Here is a 10,117-nt window from a genome sequence, read left to right as displayed (position 1 = left end):
GCCGAGGCCGTTTAGTTCTTTAAAAGTCAGCACAATAATATGCCAATACCCATTTTATTTCACAAAGATACCACCAAGCTATTATTTTGGTGCTAGTGGGTCCATATTCATGTTGTATGCATTCATTTTAAGCATTGCCCTTGCCATTTTTCTTCAAGTTGGCAAAGCACTGCCGTAATGTTTTATAGTCTGCAAGTATTCTAGTGGGACGCGGGTGGCGCTGTGGTCTAAACCACTGAGCCTAGGACTTGCTGGTCGGAAGGTTGGCGGTTTGAATCCCTGCAACAGGGTGAACTCCCATTGCTCCGTCCCAGCTCCTGCCAACCTAGCAGTTCGAAAGAACTTCAAAGTGCAAGTAAATAAATAGGTACCGCTCCGGCGGGAAGGTAAACGGCGTTTCCGTGTGCTGCTCTGGTTCGCCAGATGTGGCTTAGTCATGCTGGCCACATGACCCAGAAGCTATACGCCGGCTCCCTCGGCCAATAAAGCGAGATGAGCGCTGCAACCCCAGAGTCATCTGCGACTGGACCTAACGGTCAGGGGTCCCTTTACCTTTACCTTTATTCTAGTGTGCTGTTGCACCACATTGAGTTGTACACTTGAATTATATAAAAAGGTACAGGCGTGGTTTTCCTTTTGACCCCAGGATATTTGTGATGGCCTGTTATCCCCCTCCAGGCCTGCCATAGGAGTTATATGTTCATGCATATAAACTGCTGCAAAAGAGAGATCCTGACAGTGGTCACAAACAGATCGACTCATCAGAGAGCTAAAGGTTTGCTGTAAACAGAGCCATTACACAGAGTGTACCATTAGACAGAGTGAGGCACCTGTCTCAGGTGGCAGGTGCTCAGAGGCAGCCATAGCAGTCTGTTGCTATTTCCTCTGCGCCCCTAGCATTGTCACATGGCCACTTCTTGACCTCCTCATTTTACCTGCTCTCTCAGGTGTGGTGACAGATGCTCTGCATCACCTCAGAAGAGCAGCTCACTTGGTGTTTTTTAGGGGAAGTAGGAGTGAAATTGTTACGGGCAGTAAAATGCCTTGGGCTGGCCCCTCCCTTTTCAGAGTACATTCTGTTGCCAAATGGTGTGACATTCATTGAAATGAACTTATGCAAAAAAGGGGGGATCATGCATGAAGCAACATCATATACAGGGGCAGATCTACTATGAAACTTATGAAGCTTAAGCTTCAGGGCCCTTCATCCCGGAGGGGCCCCAGAAGCAACTTTATTCATGCATGTATATAACATTTCTTTAATTTCCACCACTCCCCCCCGTAACTTGAAAACTACAAGGAGTAGGAAATATTTACTCACACCAGTGACTTTGACATGCGAGACAATCCAGTACAGCAATTTTAATCAAAATCTGAGCTGTAATACTTAATTTTTAAAAAATAAAATAAAAATGGTGGTGATTTTCTCATGGAACAGCCCCACTGCATAAGATAACAGTGGTTACCCAGACCTCATTGCTGGTTGCAAAGTCCCAAAAATGTAGGTCCACCACATCCTGTTGGCCATATATCCTGCTGTTGGCACTGGGAATGTGGGTGCTTGGGCACTGACTGAGCATGAGCCAGAACTGAGCTGCAGGCAGCTGTCAGAGATGAGAGGAGCCAGGAGCTGGGATCCAAGAGCCTGGAGATGTGCCAAGGAGTCGAAGGACAAAGCCAGGCCCAGAAGTCAGAGCTGATGAGGACACTGAAACACACAATAGTCAGAAACATTTTTGCTCCGGCAAAATACCAGCCCAAACATGAAAGCCTTTTATAGTCCTGCCTAGGAGGACCCAGTGGTCAGCCTCTGAGTGGATGGCTCCAGTCCAGAGCTTGCGAATATTTCTCAGCCCAGGGAGATACTCCAACCTGCACTTCTCATGACTCACCACATGGGGGAGCTGAACATAGGAACCAAGGGTTCCCAGCTTCAGCACCTGACAGCGTTTTAAGCATACACAAGAAGTAAATGCAGATGTGTTGGCCCATAAGATGGGAGCTAGTGTGGGGGGGAGGGAGCAATTCAAAATCCTTATTAAGGCAATACCTCTGTTATGTTAACCACAAAAATACTGTGGAAGCTTTTGAGTTCTCCAAAACTCTTCATCAGATGACCCCCCCCCCCAAAACACACACACACACACACACACGGGATTGGTAGGACAGAGTGGGGGCAGAAAAGATTGGCTCAAGATGGAATGGTTGGGAGGAGGTAACACCAAGCACATCTGAGAGGGAGAAACACACCATGGCCATTCCCCATTTTTTGAACTATAAAAAACCCCCAACTGTTACTCAGCTAGCACACTATTTCATGACTTGAAAGTACAGTTTCTGCATTTGGGCTGTGTGCACACCAACGCTTTAAAGCACATTCAAAGCACATTCTTTCCCCCAAAGGATTCTGGGCACTGTAGTTTGTTACGGGTTGCTGGGAATTGTAACTGTGAGGGATAAGCTGCTTCTAGAATGTGCTTCATATAGACCGTATCTCATACACATTTTTGAATATTTTTCAGTATTTGCAGTAGGGAGAAAGAGACGAAACACTTTAGTTGTGTACATATCACCGGCTTAAAATGCAGCTCAGTTCTCTCTTTTCTCGATATGGATCAAAGCCAATGGGGGAGGGACACACAACACTTCATAATATGTAGCAGGATAGATATGGGCCGCGTGTTTACTGCTTCTCAAACCAGCGGTTGAACACACACTGCATGAACACACTCTCCACTGGATGGAGAGTGAATAGCAGTGTGTACAAAGGTGTGCACATTAGAGACAGCCATTGCAAATGTGCAGGTGACAGCACATGCGCAGATGATGGCTTTGTTGAATAGGATTGCGGGATGTGGGGTTACAGGTGCAAGCAAAGAGATCGGGTAATTGGCGTTGGGTGAACACATCCCTGCCCCCTCTCCAGTGTGTGCAGCAGTGTAAAAATGTGTGTTAAGCTACTGATGCATCCATTGCCACAGTTTCTCAAGAAATGGCAGGCTAGCTGTGGAGTGTGACTGGTGTCATGTGTGCATGGCTTCACAAACCAACAGTGGGAGCACACTGGGTGCGCATAAATGGGTGTTTGTACACAGCCTCCGCCAAGAAGGAATGCGTTTTCCACCCTCTTTCGCCCTCATCCGTGTCTCCTCCTGCAATCACTTAGCATTATAGTTGTGAGCATTTTTAACCCTAAAAGAAAGCATTTGGAGAGGCAGGCTGTGTGTACGAGAGAGGCATCGTGCAAAGTTGGAGCTGTATTTCATCGTATCGCATCGCTCTGCATTTTAAAGAGGCAAATTAATCACTAAACTGCTGTTCAGTGCTTTAAACTACCAGCTGTTCAGCGCCCTGAATTACAAGATTTATCCTTCAGGATTGTTTTGTGAATCATTCCTTTCCCAGGCTTCCGCAGAAAACCTTCCGAGCACAGTCAGAAGAACCTTCTGGGGAGCGGAGGAGGGGGATTAGGCAACCTGACATCTGGCTCCTCTTTGGTCTTCCACACATATCAGATGACATGATGACAGCAAATCCCTGGTGGGCCTTACAGCTTAATTACCAGGATCATGGGCTTTTCCTCTCTTACCCACTCTCTTGGAATTTTATTCAAATGTGGGGGGTTGAGAGATCTTGCTAATTCTGTTCTGTCAAGCTTTCTGCAGCCCTGTCCGTAACTGCAAGGAAAATGCACTGAGCTCACACAAAGCAGCTGGGAACAAACACCGGAGCGCTGTTGCAAACCTCCAAGGCGAGACCAGCGAGGGCAGCATGCCAGAGAGGGAGCAGCCTTTTCTACAGTTCTCACTGAGGCAGAAAACCTATTTGCAGCACCGTGGCCTCTGAGCTGGTTACAACATCCCCTGTGTGCGGCCGATGCTACCTTGCTTGCAAGTGGGCGAGAGATCCAACTCCCTGCATTGGGAATTCCAGTTAGGGGCAATTGTCTGGGCAAGCAAAGTCTATGACCCAGACATTATTGTCAAGGGTGTAGAATTGGAGCAATTCTTCCCAGTGTAAAGATTATTCAGTTGGAAAAGCTCTTACTTACAACTACGCTATAACTTGAAAGAGGGCAGAGTCCATAGAGCGCATGCAGAAGGCGCCAGGATCGATCCCCAGCATCTCTGGTTGAAAGGATCAGGCGCCAAGTGATGGCAGAAATCTCCACCTAAAAAACCAATGAGGCCAAAGCAGACCATACCGAATGACCAATCGTCTGCCCGTGGGCTAAGGCAGCTTCCGATCACATTCCTAAAACATATACTTGTTGACTCATGCAGTTAGCTATGTGCTTAAGGCTCATGACAGACAAGAGGTGAAGCCAGCCTGCATGATCTGCGCTGGAAATGTGCATTATTCAGGGAATCACATTAACCTTCTTCAGGGGCTGTAATGCTCTCTCCGCCACCTGAGCAAACATAATGGTCTGCTACCTTTTGGTGCACAACAGTAAGGCCAGGAGGCAGTCCACGTTGTCTGGGCAGCCCAGGCTTGCACCCAGGAAAAGTCACTTCCATGCCGCTAATGCAGCATAAGCAATGTAGGAGGCAGCAATTATGAGTTAGCAATCTCTGCAGCCACAGCAGGCACTGTGATTCTCCCGTGGTTTGAATTCACCCCCAGAGGTGCACTCCGTTGTCTCGAGACAGATGGATGCCAGCATGTAAGTAGTATCCTGTCAGAAAGAGCAAAGATAAGTGCTCTCCCAACCTTCCATTGCAGCCTCCCTCCATAAGGGGGAAGTCTCCTGTCCTCTTAGAGGATGTAAGATTTAGTACCCTGGAAGATCAGGGTTTAAATTGTGATGGTAGTCTCTGCAAGTGCAGGAGCTTCCCCACTTCAGACGTTGGCCCCCCAACTCATGGAAGACAGTGGAGACAGTGATGAGGAGAGAGATGGGTAGCCAAGAGCTCTCATGCTCTCTCTCTCTCTCTTGCTTATTCAATCAACACAGATTTGAGCCTTGGCTTCCTACATCTTGGCTAAACCATGGTAGTGGGGACCATTTTTCCAGCCCAAAGGCCACATTTTTCTCTGGACCATTTTTCTGAGGGCCAGATGGCAGTGACATGAATTGTCTCAATCTGCCCTCTGGTGTTGAGTTCTTGTTTGTTTGGCATATTTATTCACTCACTCCTGTCCTGGAGCCCAAGGCAGTATACATGAGGTACTCAAGGGGTCTCTAATCCAGGAACCTCTTTATTCAGCTCTACCTCTACTGGCCAGACCCAGACCTGCATAAGCAAGGCGACTATCATCCAACTTCAGACCACTGTCCTTCTCCACATGGCTACACTTTGGCCCTTACTCGAGGGGTGACTAGCCTGTGGCTCTCCAGATGTTGTCGGCCTCCAACATCCAGCAGCCCCAGCCATCTTGGCTAATAGTAAGGGATGATGGGAGCTGTTATCCAGCAGCTTCAAAGGTTGTTCGCTCCTGCTTCAATTGGTTGTGGTTGAAATGCCAAAGTGCATTCTGTCCTGGGTAAAGTCCTTCTGAAACAGCTCTGATCCAAGTGAAATGGCTACTTTCCATATTGCTGGGGATTTCACTAATAAATATAATTCTTTTTATAATAATATATTTTATGTTTGCACATGGATACCTGGTAGTTGGTTCCTGCAGAAAATCATGCAAGTGCCATTTGTTAGTTTACACTGCCTTAGGAATAAAAATGCCTATAATAATAAACAGTAATACTGTAGGGTCAAATGTAAGGTAAAGGTAAAGGGACCCCTGACCATTAGGTCCAGTCGTGACTGACTCTGGGGTTGCTCATCTCGCTTGCGGCTGAGGGAGCCGGCATACAGTTTCCGGGTCATGTGGTCAGCATGACTAAGCCGCTTCTGGCGAACCAGAGCAGCGCACGGAAACACCATTTACCTTCCCACCAGAGCGGTACCTATTTATCTACTTGCACTTTGACGTGCTTTCAAACTGCTAGGTTGGCAGGAGCAGGGACCGAGCAACAGGAGCTCACCCCGTCGTGGGGATTCAAACCACCGGCCTTCTGATTGGCAAGTCCTAGGCTCTGTGGTTTAACCCACAGCACCACCCACGTCCCTAGGGTCAATTGTACAGAGAGTCAAATGTACAGAGGGTTAAAAAAAGACCTGGGAATAGAATGGGGGTTGAAATATTCAGACCTTTGGGCACTGTTGAGACATTTTGGCTGGCATTTTCAAGCTTGTATAGGGTTGAAGCCATAGAACCATAGAGCTGGAAGGGATCGCAAGGGTAAACTCTAGCCCAACCCCCTGCAGTGCAGGAATTGCAACTAAAAAATCTCTGACAGGTGCCTAACCTTCAATGAAGCAGAGCCCACCACCTTCTGAGGAAGTCCTCTCCACTGATGAACAGCTCTTACCTGCAGAAAGTTATTCCTAATACGTATTAGTTTTCTTCCAAACAAAGAAACATGCTGAACATCAAAAAAATGCAGCAACTTAAGAGTCAAACTCTCTAACAAACAGCCCAATATCCAAATGTTTGTTAAAGCTTATCAGGCCCATTAAAAAGGCAAAAGGTAAAGGACCCCTGACAGTTAAGTCCAGTCACAGACGACTCTGGGGTTGCGGCACTCATCTTGCTTTACAAGCCAAGGGAGCCAGCATTTGTCCGCAGACAGTTTTTCTGGGTAATGTGGCCAGCATGACTGAGCCGCTTCTGGCAAAACCAGAGCAATGCACGGAAACGCTGTTTACCTTCCCGCCGGAGTGGTACCTGTTTATCTACTTGCACTTTTTGGTGTGCTTTCGAACTGCTAGGTTGGTAGGAGCTGGGACTGAGCAGCGGGAGCTCACCCCGTGGCAGGGATTCGAACTGCCGACCTTCTGATCAGCAAGCCCAAGAGGCTCAGTGGTTTAGGCCACAGTGCCACCCGTATCCATACCTCTCATTATTGTATAAACATTATTTTCACTTGTTTTACTTCTCCTTCTCCTTCTTCTCCTTCTTACATTTTATGATCCCTAAGAATGGTGATTGTTTCATTTACATTCCTAAGAATCTGGGCTGAGGTCGATGACAACTTTATAAGCTCATTAAGCTTTATGAACTCAGAAACCCTGCATTAAAGCGTTGTTACTGACCAGAGTATTTCCAAATGCTGCACACAATGTGTTACAAATTCAGCATCATGGTACACTTGCATACACACACCAGTAAAGTCCAGTGTCATGCATGCCTTTTCATTCCAATCCTTCCTAAAGCTAATCTGAAGAGAGCTTCCTCAGTGCCTAATATGCCCCTACCTGTGACCATCTCAACCTCAGTCCGCTTCCAGTGGTTCTTCTGCCCCTCTTCCTTTCCGTGCCTTCTGATCTATGAGTGTCTGCAGCAGGCTGTGCTCTTTAAGCAATGCTCACTCATGCAAGTGTGTCAGGGCTCTTTACATACATTAAAAGATTTTAATTGAGAGCTTAATGCATTTGACCTCATCCCTATCTGACATTTATGTGTATCACACACACACACACCCAAAAAGCACAGGGCAATCTGTCATGGCTGGCAAGCTCTGTTAGATAAAGAGCTGAAAGGAGGAAATGAAATATCTAGAAAGGGACTCCAGCACAGTGCAGAAAATGGAACACAGCTGTATGAAATATCTCTCAGCTCTGTTGCGTATGGGGCACAACTAGTTTTTGCTGCAACTGCAGCAGCAAAAAAGAAAAGATCTAGATACAAAGAGTGGGGACTTTCACTTCTTATATTTTTATTTCTGCCTTTCATAAAATCTGAGGAAGCCTACACACGGTTCCCGAGCAACCTCCCAGCCAGAAATGTGCCAGATTTCTGTGGCTTCAGCAAGATGGCAAACTCATGTGTCTTCAGACTGTACGCTGCAGCTCTATTTCTCAAGAAAGAAATAGACATTAAAACTTTACAGGGGTCGAGCAAAAGAGACCATCATTGTGCTGTGTGGGGAAGCGGAGAATTATACGTTTACTGTTGCTGACATCCAGCATTCTGAGAAGTTCAGTGATGTTAACAGTTCTCTTGTACTTGCTAGCTGTCTGACGTATAAACTTGCAATAAAAGAAGATACTTCAAAATGCAACTTTTTAATGATTACTTCTTACATAACTTTTTTCACCATTTCCAGTGCAAAAAAAAATATGTTTCATTGCAAAACAAAACAAAAATAAACTCTGATAGTACTAAAACATACACCTCTTTATTCACCACCAATTTCCAGAGGAGTAAATGTTTTATAAAATTAAGGCTTCTGTTGCAGTATACAAATCACCACAATGTCAATTTAAACAGTACATAAAAGGAAAATTTTCATGGGACTGTCTGATATATATGCCTCCTCTGTTCCTTTCAAATCAGATGTTTGACAGAACATCGCTCAATGCATTTCACTGCAAAGGAACATCGAAGTAGGCGGTGATGAAACATAAAAATAAATAAATAAATTGCACTTCTGTTAAATGCACACCTTCACCCACAAAAGGGTGGTAAATACAATTTACCTTAAATGTTAAGAAGGCTGCTTGATTACATGTCCTAGTAACGGTAAACACATGCTAACTGTTCCCTTGACAGCATCTGTTGGGAGGAATACCTGTGGAACAGGTGCTGTCAAGGAATCACACTTTACAAAAACAACATAATTATTAGCACTGTGCTGCAGTACAGTGCCTGCAACGTAGAGCAAAAGAAATTACATAACGATATTCCAACAGCTTGCGCAATTCTTTACCCTCATGGAACACCGCCTTGAATCTTCCTGATATTCATCTCTTCACTCAGCTCCAAGATGTCCTTGTGAAGCGAGTCCATTGTTTCAGAAACCTTCAACACTATATTTGCAAATAAAGATATCAGTTAAAGAATCAGGTTTGGAGAAAAACCACAGCGCTTTAGGTTACATCTCTGCTGATTCTTGTGCAAATGTCTTATTCATTTTCCTCACTATGCCCCAGGCAGGGCCGTTAAGAGAGGGTTCAAACCCTGGTGAAAACAAATGGGGTCTCCCACCAATGGTGGACTGACTAAAACTCTTTACAGGGGATTTGCAACTGATGATGTCCACAGCAACCGAGATGGAATCAATTAGGAATCAGAATAATTTTGTCCATTATAGTGAAAAACATTTCCCTACATTTCTAAAACCCAGAGGCTCAGATAGATGAATTAGGCCTACACAATAGCTTAGTTACTCTACAAACCGATAAGTTATATGCCAATTTAAAGGTTTGATGGCTTCCCTTAAGAATCCTGGGGATCACATTTTGGTGTGAATCCTGGTATCTTCTCTTAGGTATCTCTTGTCCCAAACTACAGCTCCCAGGGAAAAGAAAATGTCTGTTAAACCATTCTAAGATTATAGTATAGAACCAGCGTGTTCAATCAATATCCCAATCAAGGCCAAATTTAAACCGTCCATAAAATAGAAAAGATTTCTGTTCTAATGGCACTGCTGTAAACAGTTTACATGCATCTTTTCCTCTGAAAAGGGTTTCTTTTTCTTACAAAACTTATTTGTCTGTGTTAATCAAGAGGATCTATCTTAATTAAAAGTCCTAAAAATATTTCCTGTACTGAGATACAATAATATAGTATTATGACAATTAATTTTTCAATTAAACAGCTGAAGGTGAGATGATAGCCTGAAAAGGGAACAAACATAGACTGAGTTCAGAAAATGAAAGCAATGTGAATATGGTATCATTTTGGGGGAAAACAAAGTTTCCCCATTTCAGATACAAAGTGACAAGCCTCAACAACACATTTCTTCCCATTACGAAACAAAACAATTGTGGTTATTTTAAGCACATTGCTGTGGAATGGTACAAAAGGAGGACTCAAAGTAGCTAAGAAGACAATATTATATGTTCACTTAGTTGAAGAATTAGGAATACTTAAACATCAAATTAGTTAGAAAGGTGAGATGCGCTCACAGATGACACAGCATAAGGTTCTGCCGCTACAAGAGCTGTTTTCCTGTAGAGCCTATTCTCAAGTCGCAAGAGGGAAAGGCGCATAGGCTGAGTTCCTCCGTGCAGCTTATCTGGCTCAATATCCCTCATCTAGCCTGGCAGTGTGATTTTTAACAAAACCATTAGTCATTTGAATGAAGGCAGCTTGAGCACAATTGATTCTTTCT

At 44.8% G+C, this 10,117-nt stretch overlaps 1 long non-coding RNA gene across 1 annotated transcript; it reads right to left on the bottom strand.

The window, feature by feature from the left end:
* Positions 1 to 1,347: 1,347 nt before the first annotated feature.
* LOC310842536 lies at positions 1,348 to 5,532 on the bottom strand. The gene is made up of 3 exons (XR_014563163.1): positions 5,267 to 5,532; positions 4,052 to 4,171; positions 1,348 to 1,708 (listed from the first exon to the last, which is right to left on the bottom strand). It is a non-coding gene; the product is annotated as an uncharacterized lncRNA (long non-coding RNA).
* Between the last annotated feature and the right edge of the window lie 4,585 nt (positions 5,533 to 10,117).

Source organism: Podarcis gaigeae, assembly GCF_964106915.1.
Source record: "Podarcis gaigeae genome assembly, chromosome: 4".
Lineage (NCBI taxonomy): Eukaryota > Metazoa > Chordata > Lepidosauria > Squamata > Lacertidae > Podarcis > Podarcis gaigeae.
The sequence above is the reverse complement of the archived record's forward strand: the minus strand, read 5'-3'. Positions and strand labels throughout refer to the sequence as shown.